This window comes from Phascolarctos cinereus, unplaced genomic scaffold (assembly GCF_003287225.1).
Source record: "Phascolarctos cinereus isolate Bilbo 61053 unplaced genomic scaffold, phaCin_HiC Scaffold_9;HRSCAF=440, whole genome shotgun sequence".
Classification (NCBI taxonomy): Eukaryota; Metazoa; Chordata; class Mammalia; order Diprotodontia; family Phascolarctidae; genus Phascolarctos; species Phascolarctos cinereus.
This window is the reverse complement of record NW_027556402.1, coordinates 10,517,552-10,536,437: the sequence shown is the minus strand read 5'-3', so window position 1 is coordinate 10,536,437 and position 18,886 is coordinate 10,517,552.

Below are 18,886 nucleotides of genomic sequence, written 5' to 3'. Positions count from 1 at the left end.
TTATTATCCCTACTTTATAGTTGAGGAAACTGATACAAACAGAGGTGACATGACTTGCCCAGATCTGAAGGCAGATTTAAGCTCAGGTCTTCCTGACCCCAGGCCCACTGCTCTATCCACTGCACCACAGACCTGCCTTGGTTATAGCACAAAACTGTGAGTACACTCCCTAAGGATATAAAATGGGTTTACTGTGAACCTGGTTGACCTATTCCAGTCCCCAGCTGCTTCAGAGAAGGATAGGGGATGGGGACTAGTCTGGCTTTCATTATTAAAGGGTCACCAAGTGGCTAGGTAAGTTATGCTTCTTACTTCTGCCTTCCCTGAAATGTGATGGCCTCAGGAAGTAAAAAAAAACTTGGAATTATTGCAGACCATTCCTCACACACTATACTGTCTCTGCCATCTCACTTATTTTGCATTGGCATATCTGGAATACACACCCTCCTCATCTCTTCCTAGAGGCAAACCAAGTGGGGTAGTGTATATAATGCTGGGACTGGAGTCAGAAAGACCTGAGTTCAAATGTGAATTCAGACATTTAACCAGCTACATGCAATGAGCAAGTCAATTAAACTCTCAGTTTCCTTATCTGTGAAAATGGTGATAATAAGAGTAGTTATCTTTCAGCATGAGTATTACACCGAGCATAGTGCCTGGAATACAGTAGGCGCTCTATAAATACTTGCTTCCTTACTTCCTGTGTTTCACAGAATCTCTCTGTTCCTTTAAGACCCATCTCAAGGATCGAGCTCTACATGAAACTTTTTCTGATCACCTCGGCTGCCGGTGCCCTTTCCCCCCAAATAAGATTTATTTGTATTCACGTGGTCGATACGGATATATGTACTTGTTATGTGCTCGATTGGAATATAAGCTTCTTAAAAATAAGAATTCTTTCATTCAGTGTGTTTGTGTCTCCAGCACCTAGCCTGGCATCTGGCCCATAATACTTCTTGGTTGGTTGATTCGTTGATTAGTGCAGCCATTCAGACTGAAAAGGGGACTCAGGGCTATTCCCGATTGAGTTAATCCCTCTATGGGCATCAGCAGATTCTAAAACTGTTCTGTTACTTTGTGATAAGAGCTAGGCACCTGGGAGATGTGACCACTTCACTGTCAATCAGCACCTCATCCAAAACCAGAGTGAACTCAGATGGCCTATGCCAGAACAAAGCAGATAACTGCAAAATGGTAAGAGAAATTAGGGTCTCTGATTGTTCTAAACTGGCCCAAAGCAGGAAACTGGGAGATCATCAGGGAAACTACGAAATTTACCTGAATTTCCCAAAGGCATTCCAATTAGTTTCAAGTAAACAGTCCAATTTCTGGACACTCACTGGACTCAAAACAAATTGCTGACGCTTAATAGGTTCAGTCCTGCCTATGATTACAGTCATGTTGGAATGAAAGCATCTTGTCTAATTAGGGGAGTCTAAAATCACTTCTTTAAGCTTCCTTCTCTGATCAGCTTCTCTTTGTAATCTTGTCTAATTTGTTACCTTGTATGGCCCTTCTACAGCATCAAAAACTTACGTTGCCTGACTTTTAAAAAAACACAGAAAGAACCTGGGTGTGGTACAACTTTTCTTTCCCCTGAAGAAAAATACATAAAATGGCAAGATCTCTCAGGAGCTTATGAACAAGTATAGAAATATAAAGCACTCCAAATAAACCATAAGCTTTGTCATGCAAGGGAACTGAACTCGGGTTCATTGTAATCCTAGGGTCCTTCTTTTCCAAAGAATATTGTGGTAATGTTACCCTGAGGTTTAAACTCCCTTGAAAGGTAAACATACTCTAAAGATTGCTGAACAAGCAAACTCCTGATCAAATCTACCACTGCTCAAGTAAATGTTGTTTCTTTCTAAGTGGGCCACCACCCAGAAATAACATGGACTGCCCCCTACTTTCTCCAAGGGGTATGCAACATCCGGAAATCTTTTCTCTAGAAGATTTGATGCCTAAAATCTTGAACAGAGGACCTCTTTAATTTGGGACATGACCTGACACAACTCTCAAAGCTGGTGATGCCCAGGAAATCTCTGCTAGAAGGCTAGAGTCTGGTCTTGTGCTGCCTAGAGAATTCTCTCCTTTACTACACAGAGGGTTGGGGTTCAGGAATCGCATCCTTAAACTCTCCTCTCAGACCACATGAGAGCACAAATCAGCCAGGTCCATGTGCTTCTGCTATAATTTGTTAATGTTCTTCATGATGTGAAAGTATAGGAGAAGAGAAATGTGTCTCTGAACCTTCTGTACTCTAGAAGAAAACTTAAGAGAAAAGACAAAATCATTATTTGCCAAGAGGCCTCTATCTAGCTGTTATAGGTTAGAAAGAGGTAGAGGTTATTTATCTATCAAAAAATAAAACAAAATAACTGATACCAAAAGAATGCCAGTTCTTACTTGAGTCAAGAAGAACTTCACTAGCAAAGGAAGATTTGAAAGGAAGAAGTGTGATACATATGGCGCCCTCTTCCAAGGGTATCTAGAGTTCCTTGTAAAATCTAGCACTCCACATTCCATAGCCCAGGGCCATCTGCATATCAATGCTCAGTAAAAGCCCTGGTCACCTTAAAGGTAGGATTTTACCGTTGTCCAGCTAAATTGACTTTTAAAGCCATTGGCAAGGCTGTGTCTATGTCTGGTCCTGAGAGATGGGTGTTCATTCTACTTGTCAGCGTCTAACTACACCTTCCATTCTGTGGTCCTGCTTCAGGCACTGACAGCTCCTGTCATCAGACTTAATGGCCTCTTCCAGACAAAGGCTAGCTCTTTTATTTAAAATCACCCAAACAAACCACCCACTAGCCATCACTCCTCCCCCCAGGCCATTGAAAAGCCTTCCCCTGAGTTTCAGAAAGTGCTTATGGGAAGTGGAAATTCCCTACATACTGTTTGCTGCTCTGAGATTCAGGAACTCCAGTAAAGTGGGGGAATTTCTTTCACTTATAAAACAAGCCTCACCTGAGGAGTCCTCCCACCCTCAATTGCTCCCTCTTAAAGGAAAGCTTTCCTGAAAGAAAGAAGCATATGCTCATAGAAAGGCCTGGCTTGTGATTTCATTGTTATATGGAACTCACAGATGAGGAAAAAACTCCATCTGCCTATGCAGATCAGCACCTTCTCTGCAATTTAGAATCTTAGAAAATTCCCTCGAGACCGACAATCATGTTTTTTTCTGAAGCCCCTATTATGTGCCAGGCATGACACTGAATTCTGGGAATACAGATACAACAAAAGGTCAGGCCCTGTCCTGAAGGAACTCACATCCTAATGCGAGCAGATGACACAGAAAAGTAATGTGAAAATGGGGTGAGGGGAGGATGGTACAGAAGTCTGTTACAGCCTAGTGATAAATAGCTAAAGGTTGTCAATCTATCAAAAAATCCTAATATCCTAAAAGAGTACCAACTCTCATTTGGCCCAAGAAGAACTTTACAAGTAAATGAGGATTTTAAAAGAAGAAGAGTATGATAAATGAGTTGCTGTCTTCCCTAAGAATTAAACGACAGGGGTATCTGTTGCTCCTTGTAAAATCTAGAATGTTGACATGACTGGCCTAAGTACTGTCCTTAAATGGAGGTCCTAGGAAGAGCCACCCAGTCAAATGGACGGCTGCACGGTGGAAGGTATTTCCAAGGTGTGCATTCTGGGACTGGAGTAATCTTCCACAATGAAGAGGTTTCTGGAGCATGGTAGAGAAGGCTGCTTCACACCACCATTTTATGTCAAAAGCACAACTTGAAGCCAGATCTTTCTGACTCCAAGGCCAGCTCTCTATTAAGTACTCCATGGCTACCTCTGGGCAGAAAGAGTTCTATATGAAAATCAGATTACTTGGGTTATGGAAAGAGCCCTGGATTTCGTGATAGATGACCTTAGTTCAAATCTTGGCTTGGTTACTTCCTACCTGAGTGACTTGAGCCAAAAGTCACTTTCACTTCGTGTTCCTTATCTGTGGTTGGACTACATAATCACTAAGTTTCCTTCCTGATAGATATCTATGAGCCTACTTCTCACCAACTCTATATTCCTTGCTAAATTCTTTCATCTCCCTACAGCTCATTTTCCTAATCACTAAAGCTGAAATCATCATGCCTGTACATCCTATTTCTCAGAATTGTCCTAAAGATGAAAAGAGAAAATACATGTCAGGTGCTTTGCAAGATATACAAATGTGAGATTGTTATTGAATTCCTGTGCCTTGCACGGCATAAATGTTTGCCTAACTTGACTTTGTCAAAGAGTATTGACTCCACAGCAAGCATTTCCATTTATCATAAGCCATTTTGATTTTGTTACAGCATTGGACATCATTTGGTCTGAAATCTGATTTCCTGAAGCCCAGTTCCTGGGGTCAAGGGAAAGGTCTAGCTTTCCTCTGATTTCTCCCTGGAACGTCCCATCACCATAATGACACCTGATAATACCACACTGGAAATGGGTCACAGACATGGAAAACCTTTGAGAGCCAAGGATATGGATTACAATCTCTACAATCTCTTCTGCCCTCTGGAGTTTCAATGGTCAATAGAAACTCAGTCAAGAATTCCTATTTGTGCTTATTTACCTTCATGTCACAATGAGCCACCTCCAAAGCCTGGGAGGATAAAAAGAACAAAGTACTTACTGGTGGTGAGGGAAGGAATCTACATGGGAGTACTTGTCCTCACTTTCCCCACAGCATACTTGAAGTTTTCAGTGTAGAACTAATGCCACTGATCTAAAGAAGAAAATACTGAATCTTCAACAATAAGAAAACCGAGGACAAGAGGAGAAGCCCATAATCACAAATGTAGAATGTCCAAAACTTCAACAAATGAGCATCACAGATTTAGGGCTTGAATGAGCCTTTGAGGTGATCTAATCTATTGCCCTCATTTTATAGGTGAGAAAATAAGTCCCAGAGAGATTCATTCACTCAGGCAGGAAGTGGAAGACACAGAGAATGTAAGCACTTCATTATCCCTTAGCCACTCACATTTATCTTTCCACATTCATCTTTACTTTTGACTCAGCTCTGGCCTTTTTTAATGAGGATGCTTAACATTCCACTATTCTACCAGAGGAATTTCTAATAATTCCTCATTCCTCTCTAGGCTGTACTCAATTCTTCATTCCTCTCCAGGCTGCACTTGGGGCTTCCTATACCATGTTCCAGCTTTTCATTCTGAAGCCTCACTCCAGCCAGGTAAATCACACATTGGAAGTACAATCCACTCCCTCGGTCTTTCCCTCTGTCCAGATGGCTCCTCCCACAACCTCCGTATTAGGAGGGCACTCAAGCTAACCAAGTCTCATTCCTTTCCAGACTACTGAACTCTTGACTTTGTTTACCATAAAATAGCCTTCTTTATCTTCCCCCCAGCCCCACTTATAACTTCCCTTTATGTATTGTCTTCCTCTCCACAACCCACCCGTTAAAATGTGGGTTCCTTAAGAGAAGGCTTTTCTTTCAACTTGTACTTGTATTCCAAACACTTAATACAATGCCTGGCACATAGTAAGTGCTTAATAAATTGTGGTTGATTGACTTGAGTGATGAAGGTCCATTTTTCCCTTTATAAGGTTATACTCAGTATTGCAGAGTGAGTTATTCTTGGATGTTAAGCTTTTATATTTTGATCATGATACAACATTTGCTCTCTTTTATTATAATAGCAATACAGTCTTATAAGATTCTTTTGCAATTTAACTCTTTCTGGCTACTTCATATTTTTCTCTTAGATAAGTAACCTCTATATTGGCTATAACATTTCCGGTTGTTTTCGATTTAGAATTTCTTTCAGGGAGTGATAGGTGGACTCTTTGTCTTCTAGTTCTACTAGGTAGGCAGTTTTATTTTGATTTCTTGAAATATGATGCCCTGTGTTTGGTTTGGTCATAGTTTTCAAGGGACCTGAATTTTGTTTTAATGAAATGTGATATAAATTGAGTAAATCACAATCACAGGTGGAGACTCAGGATTTTTGTTGTATCGTTACATAGTGATGTCTGTTAAAAGGGTGTTTGTTGTGACAGGATTGAATAAAGTTGTAGTTGTCACATCTAATGACTGCCACATTCATGTATTAAAATTTTCATTCTACATACACATACATACATACACACACACACACACACACACACACACACACACACACACAAACACGAAAATCTCTTGGACCTATTTTCCAGATCAGTTGTTTTTAAAATTACTAAAATTAAATTAGAATTATTTAATTTTAAAAATTAAAATTTTCTCCTATTTTTTGACTTTGTTAAAATGTTTTCCTATTGGTTCATGTAGTTATTGACTTCTAATTATACCATCTTTTTTTTTAAACATCCACTACATGGGTAAGTTTTCTTCCTTCAGTACTAAACTGTTTATTCTCCTTCTAGTTATTTTGTTTTTCCTCAGGAGTTCTAATTTTTTGTTTGCTTCTTTACTTCTACCTACTCTTTTAGCCCTTATGACCAAACCATTTTTTTTGCTCTCTGATGTTTTACTAATACTTTTTGTGGAATTATTATCTTCTTGAAGGATTATTTCCTGGGCTTCTTTCAAGAATTATTTCTTCAGTATGTTCTGTGTTTTCTTCTTTTACATATACATACACATACATGTATATATGTATAAGTATGTGTTCATGTATGTATGCATGTATATTTTTTCTTTTCTTTTTTAAAATTTAAAATTACAATTTTGTACTTGAAATCACCAAGTACCTGGAGTTGCATTAATAAAATGATTAAAATGTGTGTTTTGATACAGAGATCTCATTGTTGGGCATATACTCCAAGGGTGGCAGTGGACAAATAAAGGGCCCTAAAACACCAAAATTTAGAGCAATGCTTTTTGCAGTAGCAGAGAATTAGAAACAAAGTGGATGCCTGTTGATTGAGAAATGACTGAAGAAATAAGTTGTGGTTCATGGATGTAACTGTGCTGTGAGAAATGATGACTCTGAAGAGTACAGAGAAGCATTGGAAAAGTTATCTAAACTGATACGCTGTGAGTTCTGTGGAGTAAGCAGAATCAGGAAAACAAAATACACAATGACTATGACAACGTAAATGGGAAGTACCCCAATAACAAAATAATTAAAAATGAATGATGTGAAATTAAAGTGAACAAGGTCACAATATGCCCAAAGATGAGTGTTAGGAAGCATCTTTTCTGTTTCTTTGCAGAGTTTGGGGAACTATCACTGTGGAATACTAGCCATACTATCAGACTTCTTTCATCTCTTCATTGGTTTTGCTAAAAATGTTGTTTTTCCCTTTCTCTTAAAAAAATTATTATTAAAGGGGTGGGTCTCTGGGCCTGTGGGTGTGGATGGAGGTTATATAAAAACAAATATGACAATGAAATTGACTTTTTAAATTACAGGTTCTTTGCATGTCCATGCACATACATATACTTTAATACATAAATATGTGAAGGGCCTAAGATGCTTCAGTCATGTCCAACCCTTTGTGATCCCATTTGGGGTTTTCTTGGCAAAGACACTGGAATGGTTTGGCCTTTCTTATGTCAGCTCGTTTTACATATGAGGAAACTGAGGCAAACAGAGTTAAGTGACTTGCCTAGGGTCACACAACTATTACATATCTGAGGCTGGATTTGAATTCACAAAGACGAGTCTTCCTGATTCCAAGCCCAGGGTTCTATCCACTGCGCCATCTAGCTGCCCTCTATGATACAGAGACATACATGTGAACACAGATATAATATGGTTAGTGTTTATAGGAAGTAGTTCAGTATTTTTAATGCCTCTAAATATCTCCCTTAAACAAAGGCCAATTTGTTAATGTTCTTGTTATTGGTAGCATTTGCCTGTGAGTCATCAAACAGCACAAAATTACATTTTCAGGTCACCCAAAAAGCAATTCAGAGCCTTAAGGTGGAGATGAATAGCCTGATGGAAGAATTGTGCCTGAGAAGTGGCCTAAGAATGCCATCAGAGAGATGAGGGACTGGCCATGGAGCAAGAGCAAGGGAAAATCATGGATGGTACATGTGCTCTGCTGGTATACACAGAATGTCAAGAGACCTAGAACAACACTGCAGGTAGTTTACTGAGGGTAGATCCCTCAGTAAAAGATTTACAGGAGAATATGAATAACACAAAAATAAATTGGTTGTGATCAGCACTCTTGGGGGAAGTACCCCAATTGGGGAAATTATAGAACCATTAAACTATAGAAGCATAATCACCATCATCATCATCATTGACCTTACTCTAATTCACATTGGCAATGAGCTTCCACTTGTACAAAGATTTTTTTAAATACTAACTCTATGTGGTAGTGATCATAATAACTCTATTGTGAGTAGTGACGGCTCCATTTTACAGATGAGGAATCTGAGACTCAAGAGGTGAAGTGATTTGTCTGTGGTCACAGAGGTAGTATGTGTCAGAACTAGGTCTCTCCACCAGGCCCTCTGGCTCCAAACCTAGTGTTCATTCTATCATGCCATACTACTTTTGACGTCGAGTGGTAAAATTCAGCTATGCATCGTTCTACTCTTGCCTCCATTCCTGATGACCTGGTTAGCTGGTAGAAACTGCAATCTCTTCTGTTTCCTGGCCTAGATTACTGGCATTTCTCACAAGACTTAGCACTGTGTCCTGATAGGAAATTAGGATCACAGAGCTAGAAGGAATCATCTAATCCAAACCTTCTTTTTACAGATGAGGAAACCGAGGCCCAGGGTGATAAACTGACTTGTCCCAGATCACGCAGGTAGCATTGATTGAATCAAATTGAATTGGATTGAAAAGACTTCCGGCTTCTCCAAAGGAAAGAAACACCAAAGAAGTCAAGAGTCCCTACCTTCATTAAGGTGGACCCCTATGATAAAACCAGGGTTTCTCTGATGAAACTTCCTTCCTCTTACACAAAACATGGGCAAACTTTACCTAAAAGAAGATAAAGGAGCCCCTAGGGCTTGATTCTCTTCAACTTTTTTGATGAAGCTTCCTTGTCTCTATCCCTACCTCCAACATGCCAAAGGCCCAGGACAAAGCTGCCCAGGGACCTAATTGGCCGTGGTTTCCCTGATGCAACTTCCTGGTCATCCAGAGGCATAAAAAGTCGCAGTCACATGGAGTCTATGCTTCTCAGATTTGGTGGCTGCCTAAGACTAGACGAGTCACCATATCCAGAAGACCTACTTACTCTAGATGCATGTCCCAATAGAAAGTGGGTTAGAATTGGGGAGGGGGGGAGATGCACATCTAGAGGAAGCAAGGACAGCTGCCTTCTTCTTCCAAATTCTTGTTGTTAGGTCAAAGTCAATTTCTACCTTTGTTAAATATTCAGTGCCTTGCAAGTGTCTCATTTCATCCCAACATCTGACCTAACCTAAGAGGGTGCCAGTGTTAGAAACAGGTCTCGAGCAACCCCCCGAGATCTGGGACAGTCTGAAGTATCTTCAAGAGCCTCAGCTAAGTCCTTTTTATACATCACCTAATCCTCCCCATACAATTACTGGGTATTTCCTTTTCTGCCCTTTGCGAAGACAATGAGCAGGAGTCCACATAGTTTATAGTTAAGACATGTGCTTGGTATAAAACTGGCCTTTATTACCAGCACTAAAGCTTCTCCTATTTAAAATCCCATTCAAACTATCAACACGTTTTAAGACCATCTTGCTGGTATCTGTTCCCATTACTTCTCACCGACAAAGGCTGCAGAAGAAACATGCTGCCTTCTTTCTGGAGCCCTCAAAGGACTGCAAGTTGTGGCATGGCCTTGTTCTTTCACAGGCTTTCCCTCTTGACTCTATAAATGTTAGGTAATTATGAATTGTCTTCAACTGTAGCCATTATGAATTAATTTATCCCCTCCAATGCCTTTCCTGACACCCCTCCCCCCACCTCCCAGTGACTAATGTCTTCCCTTTTATGGCTACATTGTATCCACTCTGTATGTATCTTGCAGGCATCTATGTGTATACTGTTTCCCCCATCAAAATGCAAGTTCCCTGAAGGCAGGAACTATTACTGCTTTTTTCCCTTTGTTTTGCAACACTTAGGATAATGTTTGGCATATGAAAGATTCTTAATAAAGTTTTGTTGGTTGATGGGAGATTATTGATAATTTGGCCAACTCCTAAAATTTTTCACATTATGTGATTTTCATTTAATAGTCAATAGCATGTTGCTAAAATAGTACATGTTCTCATGCCACTCTGCCCTCCCTCCTCCAAAAAAAAAAAACCCTAATCTCATTTTCTTAGGGAAAAAAATGTGTAAGAATAATAATACTCTGGGTTTCTAAAATCTCCTATATGCCTCTGCTTTTTTTTCTATCTCTCTTTTTCTAGAAAATCCCAGAAAGGAACCAATCATCAAATATCTGTCAATTTCATCAATTCTGGCCAACTGATCTAAGCTAGAAATTCTTAGAGTATACCCCAGTGAACCCCTTCTGAATCCATAATGATGATGGTAGGATGGTAAAAAAAAAAAAAAACGCAGAATGCTAAGAAGAATAACCTCTAAACCATTCATTTATCCATTGGCACTTTTGATAAGTAATCTTTGACCAACCAACAGTAAGTGGATTGTCTACTGGAGGAAATGGAACCCACCCACACCTGAACCCTCCCTCTATATGAAACAGGACCTAGAAAGCAGTTACAGGCAAATGGAAGGATAATTCATAGGTTCTACTTTAAGAGGCAAATACAAAAAGAAAGTGAATTTGGGTTTCTCATTCACTCAAACCCACTAATTCATAAGGCACTAGCTCTTCTCATTCATTAGTTATAATAAACATCTCAGAGAAGATCACACATCTGTTACAACAGATGGCAAAGAAGAGAAATCTGACGAAGAACATGACAATGTCCTTCAACCTAAGTGAATATCTGACCTAATAGCCAGTGACTTCAAAGAGTAAGACGCAAGGAGGGATGGAAGAATAAAACCTGCTCTAGAAAATAGGATATGGGGTCAAGAAAGGAAAAAGAGAAAAGGCTTGTCAATAACACAGAAAACTTATACCACTTTTCCTTTCAGAAAAGTCAGAAAGTACTGAATAAAACATGTCCCCAAACAACATTATTTTGAAAGGAAAAAGGAGAAAGAAAGAGAAGAAGGAAGGGAAGAAACGGGGAAAGGAGTGGAGAAGAGGGGAGGGGGAGGGGAGGGGAAAAAAGAAAGTGGGGAGAGGAGAGAACTCTCCAGACTATCACGTGCCACTTCCTGGCATATGGTAAGGTCTTGATAAGTGCTTATTTACTATTTGACTACATGTTCCTTGAAAAAAAATAGAAAAAAATTGAAAGAATAGGAAAAAAAATGCTTCAAGAAGCAAATAGAAAAGGAAGAAATATGGAATTACTCCCAAAAAATTACTTTTACGGAGTTGATATCCAACATGAGCAAGGCCATAGTGAGAGTGCACTTTGCTACCTGGAATGAATTCAAATAAATGGGTACAAGTAAACAACATCATTGGGTCTTGGAAAGCTAAGAAATACGATGTTTGAGCTAAGATCAGTAATATGTGAAAGATTATGGACAAGTCGAAGGGTGAAGGGAACCTGCAGCCACCTAGGCCAATGAGCTTAACTTTTATTCCTGGGAAACTTCTATAACAAATCATTCAGGAGACAGGTGATGAACATCTGGAATAGAATTCTTCAAGAAGGAGTAATTATAGCCTAACCTTATTTCCTTTTTTGACAGCATTAAGAAACTGGTAAATGAGGGGAATGCTGTGGCTATAGTTGCCTTAGATTTTAGCAGAGTTTTTGATAAAGAATCTCCTACATTCCCATTCTAGAGATGGAGAGACATAGATTAGATGGTCAAAGAATCAGATGAATTCCAAACTGGTTGGATGGCAAGACGAAAAAAATAGTTGTTAGTGGTTCAAAGTCAACATGGCAAGAGGGCTCTATTAGAGTACTACAGGGGGCTGTCCTTTGCCTTGTGCTGTCTACACTCTTTATCAGTTACTTACATGAAGACATTGATGGTACGCTTAAGAAATCTGCAACAGATTCGGTAAGGGAGCTAATAGATCAGATAAGAGTCAAAAGTGTCTTAATAAGACAGACCAGAGATCAGCATATAGCTTGCTACCTATTTTGTACAGCCTGGAAGCTGAGAATGGTTTTTACATTTTAAAATTACACACACACATACACACACACCCCAAACATATGTCCATATGTATGTGTATATACATATATGTACACATATATATGCATAAATACCATATTATTGCATTCAAAAATGTAAAAACTATTCTGAGCTTACCTTATAAAAATCAACAGCTGCCAGATTTGTCCCTTGGGCTCTAGTTTTCCGATTCCTGAGCTACAGCATTCCATTGAATCTGAAGGAGAAAATGTAAATTCTTATATTTGGCCACAATCAACTTTACAAGCAAAAGAGGGGAAGTATTCAGACTTCAGCAGACCTCATCAGAAGCACTGTGCTCAGTTATGGTTACTATGATTTAATAGTGAAATTAGTAAGCTAGAAAGGGTCCAGACAAGAACAACCAGGATGCTGGTGGAGCATGTCATATGAGGATTGGTTAGAAAACTTGAGTTGTTTAGCCTAGAGAAGAGGCTATTCAGAGGGGAAGTTGTATCTCTTCAAGTATTTTTAAGTATTATCACATAGAACAGGGATTTCCCTTGTTCTGTCTTGTTCTAGAAGATAAAACCAGGAACAATGGGTATAATTTACAGAGAAGCCAAACTTGGCTACATGTCAAGAAAACCTGTAGAGAGGCAGCTAGGTGGCGCAGTGGATAGAGCACCAGCCCTGAAGTCAGGAGGACCTGAGTTCAAATTCGACCTCAGACCCAACACTTGACCCTTACTAGCTGTGTGACCTTGGGCAAGTCACTTAATCCCAATTGCCTAAAAGCCGGAAAAAAAAAAGAAAAAAGCAAACCTTTAGAAACATTAGAGCTATCCAAAAGTGGAATGGGACACTTTGAGAGGTGGAGACTTCCCCTTCTTTGAAAGTCTCCTGGGAGAGGCTGAATGTGTCAAGTATGTGATTGTAGAGATTCCTTTCTGGCATGCCTTGGCTAAGTGGCCACTCTCACATTCTGTGATTGTGAAAGCTATTTGTGGTTGGACAGTTTCACTAAGGCATTGACATCAGGGGAAAATATCAAAGAGAGATAATGACAGTTAGTAGATGATAGGAACAGAGAAGAGCTGTAAGAGGTAAGCCATGCAGCGCAGATAAAGGAGGCAGAAAAGGAAACACTAATGCAGGGAAACAAACCCTAGCCACCCCATCTGGAGCCCTACTAAAGGCAGTGTTGTAATTCAGAGAGACTTTCTCCAGTGAAGGTATCATTACGTTTTATGAATGCAGGTGCAAGTCAGCCTGTTTCCACTAAATTGCAAATGAAACTGTTCTGCTTCTTGTGCGCTCATAAGAGGGAACTAGTAAAACTACCCTTGTCGAGTGTCAGATAATCAAGTTCCCTGATCAGTGGGTGGGGACAATGAATCAGAAAAGTGACAAGGTCTGCTTTCACTCAAAGGCTATATATAGGTATATGGCTCAGGTCAAACCCATGCCACCTTCAAGATAACCAAGTGCATTAATCCAGAGGGGACTGAAGTATTAAAAAAGAGACTGAAGCTTGAACATGTCAGCCATGTGGCAGGGACATATCTCCATGCTGAAATGCCAGCTCCTTCACTAGAGCACAGTGACCTAGTGCAGAAAATATGCACTGATTTTCAGCGGTGCCCTTCGTTAGTTTCCATAATAGCCTTTCCAGATGAATTGCCTGGAATTGTACAAGTTTATTCACTAGGATTGTCAGGGTTCCAGAAAAAACTACTTTTCAGGCATCTGAGCTGACCCAAAGTCTGAATGCTCACTTGTACCCATAGGTAATCAGATCTAGACACTGAGCCTTGTTGAAGCTGAGTTCCAAACTAGTTGTTGCTTACTTGATACTATCCAAGAGATCTCTACATGATTCTAGAGCAAGAATGGGGAAGTGATTAATCCTTCCTCTGGTGTCTGATTGTCAGTAAGAAGCTCCCAAAGGGATCACACTACCGAAGTCAAATGGCCAAATAAGGCCAGAGAGCACGAGTCATTTCCACTTGATCATCCAGGGCTGTTTCCTTCAGTTCCCCAAAAGAAAAAGAATCATAAAGTTGCTTGACTCAACATCTTGATCACAGACATGAGAAAACTAACATGCATTTCCTGTTTCTTTCTGAAAGGTTCATGACCATAACTGTTCCATTTTCTGTTGGAATTTGAATCATTTGTTACATTACAATCCCTCTCTTAGAATTCCCTTATTTTACAGAAGAAGCACATAACTTTAACTCATATCCTTTATGGATGGGTTCCAGGCAACCTCTCATCAAGGACAACGTAAAGATATAGACCCAAGGTCCTTAAGCAGAAAGTGGATGTTCTTAGGTCCCAAATGCTGGAGAAGGCAATCTCAATTCAAGCAGCACTTGAACTAATCCAGAGATTCTTAATGGTTGTATGTGTGTGTCATGGACCCCTTTGGCAATGTGGGGAAGCCAGTAAACCACTTCTCAGAATAATGTTTGTTGCCTACACTCAAAGTTGAAGGAAATGCTAAATTTCAGTTAGTTGTGAAAATAGAGATTAAAAAGAAAATAAACAGAAGAAAGGAAGGAAGGAAGGAAGGAAGGAAGGAAGGAAGGAAGGAAGGAAGGAAGGAAGGAAGGAAGGAAGGAAGGAAGGAAGGAAGAAGGAAAGAAAGAAAGAAAGAAAGAAAGAAAGAAAGAAAGAAAGAAAGAAAGAAAGAAAGAAAGAAAGAAGGAAAGAAAAAGAAAGAAGGAAAGAAACAAAGAAAAGAAGATTGTCATTATGTGGTTCAAAGGGAGGCAGAATACACATCTCTAGCCTCTTGTACCCCACTCTTCTCTAAGGAAGATTTTCATTCCTGACTAGAATAAACAGGAAGTTGGGGCCAGAGGTCACTCTACTCTCCTCAGAGTGGGACAGATAGATAGATAGATAGATAGATAGATAGATAGATAGATAGATAGGTAGATAGATAGATAGATATAGATATAGATATAGATATAGATATAGATATAGATATAGATATAGATATAGATATAGATATAGATATAGATATAGATATAGATATAGATATAGATATAGATATAGACAGATATCTCCTGAACTAAATGGTTTCTGAGGCCCTGCCCAAATATGGAATTCTGTCATTGCAAGCATAAACCTGTTACAAATCCATCCATATGAAAGAAAAAGTAAGAGAGTGGCAGAATAATTGTTACAAAGGATCATACAGATTAAGCCCTTTAATTACAATTCATTTACAAGCCAGTAGAATGTAAACTCCTTGAAGGCAGGGACCAATTTGTTTTTGTTATTAACAGCAGGTGGCGCGAAAAGACAAGGTTTGATCAAATACAATCCTCTTTCCACCTTCTCAATAGGTGAATGGGGAGGGGCAGATTCCTGCCACACCACATCCTTCTCCTTTTAACAGTATAATTAGTTTGCAGAGCATGGCTTCTTTGGATTTATAGCTTCACAGGTCTAGAGTTAAAAGGGAGCTAAAAGGTCATTCAGTCCAACATCCTTGTTTTATGGATGAGGAAATGAAGGCTCAGACAAGTGAAGGGTCAGGGTCACATAGCTCCTAAGTGCCAGAGGCAAGATTTGAACGCAGCCTTCATGATCCCAAGTCCAGGGCACTTTATCCTCCACTCCACCTCAGTTACACACAGAGATGGTCTTGCAGATGCATTTGCCATCACCTACCTGTGTTCCAATTTCAAATTTATGAGATGCGAAATTTATTATAATCAGATTATTAAAATACTTTATCATTTCATCTTTCTCTCTGCCTTACAACTCCGAACATTATTCTTCATTTACACTATGACCTCCAATGTCTCCACTCCTCAGTTCTTTCTTAGGACATGCCCCCTGCACTGGATATATTGTCTTCCTTCTTCCTTCTCTCTCTCAGCTGCTTGGTTAATCAGTTCAACTCCACACCATCTTCTGTTCTCAGTTCCTTTTTTTTTCTTTGTTCTATTGCTGATCGTGCCTTGCCAAACCCCAAAATACTGAGTGCTCTCATCATTACTCTCTTTCACTCCTTGTCACATGCTGCTAAATGAAATCAGAGAAAAGCATGAAACCATCCTTGGTGAAACAATTATATATTTATGTTGCATAACCTCGATAGGGTCTTCACAACAGTAAGCCAATTCTTTTACTCCTATCAGTTAACTATCCCTCTCAACATATAGCACCTAGTCCAAACATTTTCATTCCCTCTTCATGCTTCCTATGACCTTTCTCACTTTACCCTCTCAGATAAGGACCTAACTTCATACTTCAACAAACAAATTGAGTCTATTTGCTGAGAGAAAACTCTTCTTTTCTCACATCACTCAGATATCTCCTATTATTTCCTCCTTCATTTCCATTTCCCATGAAGAGTTGGCCCTTCTCCTTGCCAAGACAAACCCCTCTTAATGCACAAGTGGTCAATCCAATTCCGTTTTGTCATCTTCTCCAACCTATTGCTCCTTCTCTTCTCTCTCTCTCTCTCTCTCTCTCTCTCTCTCTCTCTCTCTCTCTCTCTCATTCCCTCTTCTACTGGTTCTTTGCCCTTCCCATATAAACACTGATATCTCACTCGTCCTGAAAAATCTTCACTTGATGCAATCACCCCCTCTAGCTATCATTCTAGATGTCTCCTTTTCTCAGCAGAATTCCTTGGGAAAGCCAACTGCAGCTGGCATTTCCAATTCCTCTAATCACTGACTACTAAACTCTGTAATCTGGCTTCAAACCTATAAGTCCACTAAAATTTCTCTCTCCAAAGTTATGAATCATCTTCTCATCACCAAATCTAATGGCCTTTGCTTAGCCCTTATCCTTCTTGATCCCTCTTCAGCCTCTGACACCATCAGCTACCCTCTTCTTCTGGATACTCTGCTCTGTCTTGACATTCTTGACACTGCTTCCATTTCATTTTCCTTCTACCTGTCTGACTATTTGTTCTCAGTGTCCTTTGCTAAATTTTCATTTAGATCATGCTCACTAATCAGGAATATCCCCAAGGCTCTGTCTTGAGCCCTAGTCTCTTCCCTCTATACTGTCTCACTGGGTGATCTCATCTGATCCCATGGCTTCAATTATCTCTCTGCAGAAGATTCCCAATCTATATAGCTAGCTCTTATCTGTCTCCTGAGTTCCAATCTCACATCACCAACTGCTTTTTGGACGTCTGAAAATAGATATACCAAAGGCATCTCAAATTCTACATGTGCAAAGCAGAGCTCATTGTATTTCCTCAAAAACCTCCAGTTCTCCATCTTCACTATTATTCTCCAGGAACCACTATCCTCTTAGTCATCCACATGAACTTGGTGTTCTCCAAAATTCCTCTCTCTCTCTCTCTCTCTCTCTCTCTCTCACACACACACACACACACACACACACACATTAAAGTCCAGTGGTTCTTTTATTACCTCCAGAATCAAATATAAAATCCTCTTTTAAGCTAGAGTTTTTCACAAACAGGTCTCTTCTTCACTTTCCATTCCTCATTTTATTGCCTTCCTGCTCTCTATGATTGAGATACCTTGGCCCTCTTGTCACGCCTTACATGCAATGCTCCATCTCCCAGTTATGTGCTTCTTTACTGGCTGCCCCCCATCTTTTTTTCTCTTCCTTCACTTCATTTCTGTGGCTTCCTTTAAGTCTTAGCTCATGCCCTACCTGTTGTAGAAGGCCTTCCCAGGTCTTCCAGGGTCCAACGCCTCACCCCAATGATCATCTTCCACTTACGCTGCATGCACTTTGTTTGTACATAGTTATTCACATGTGTCTCCTTGGAATGTGAGCTCCTTGGAGACAGGCACCATATTGGGGCATTTCTCTGCACTCAGTGCAGTGCCTGGCACATGGCAAGTGCTCAATGAATGCCTGTGACCAGCTTGTGACTTCACAATGCTATGCCACAACTTTTTATCCCCAGAGCCTAGGAAATATCTGTAACATGGATTAAAGTGAAGGAAACTGGGGCCTACAGATTTTAAGTGATTTACCAATTGTCCCATGTGGCAAAGGTAGGACTGAAACCCAGGTTCCCCTTCCAAGGCTAGTGTTGAAGAACATGTAATTCCTACCTGCATTCTTCTGCTTTCCCAGTAGATACTGAGCCATTATTATCACTGTTTCTTTATGAGATGCCCCCATGTTCAATATGTTGATAGCAAAATACGGTTATATCCGGAGCACAAAGACACTGAGTTGAGGAATCGAGAGTTATATGTAAGGCATGTACAAAAACTCTTAGAAAATAGAGTTTCAAAACAGCATGTGTTGGTAACTTCTTGATTTCTTTTTGTGATTTATCACTTGATCAAAGAGTTACTAGAGGGATAGTTTAGTTCCTACTTACCTTACAGGACTGTTGTAAAGAAAGCATGTAAGTGCTCATTGGCACAAGGAGCAATTCTTTAAAGTCAGAGCTCTACAACCTTTCTTTGTATGGATACCAGGTTCCATCTTATCAACATGATGTAGAGTTGCACTGTACTGTTGAACTCTTGTATTGCAAATAATCCTTCTAGTCATTCAGTTTTAACTGGATTGTTTAAATAAATTAGACCAGGAACATTCCTTTAGTATAAATGGCCCTTCAAGATGGGCATGAGGTGTAACTTGAGAAGTCAAGATCAAGGCAGTCTGTACAGGCAGATTGCCCAGGCCCAATCTGGCACCATCCTGCCTGACATCTGATGCAATTTGCATTAGGAGAGAAAGCAACCCTAAAATATACATTTCTTAACTATACTGTAAATCTATGTCCCAGGCTAAGCACTTTTTTCCACACAGTCTGAGCT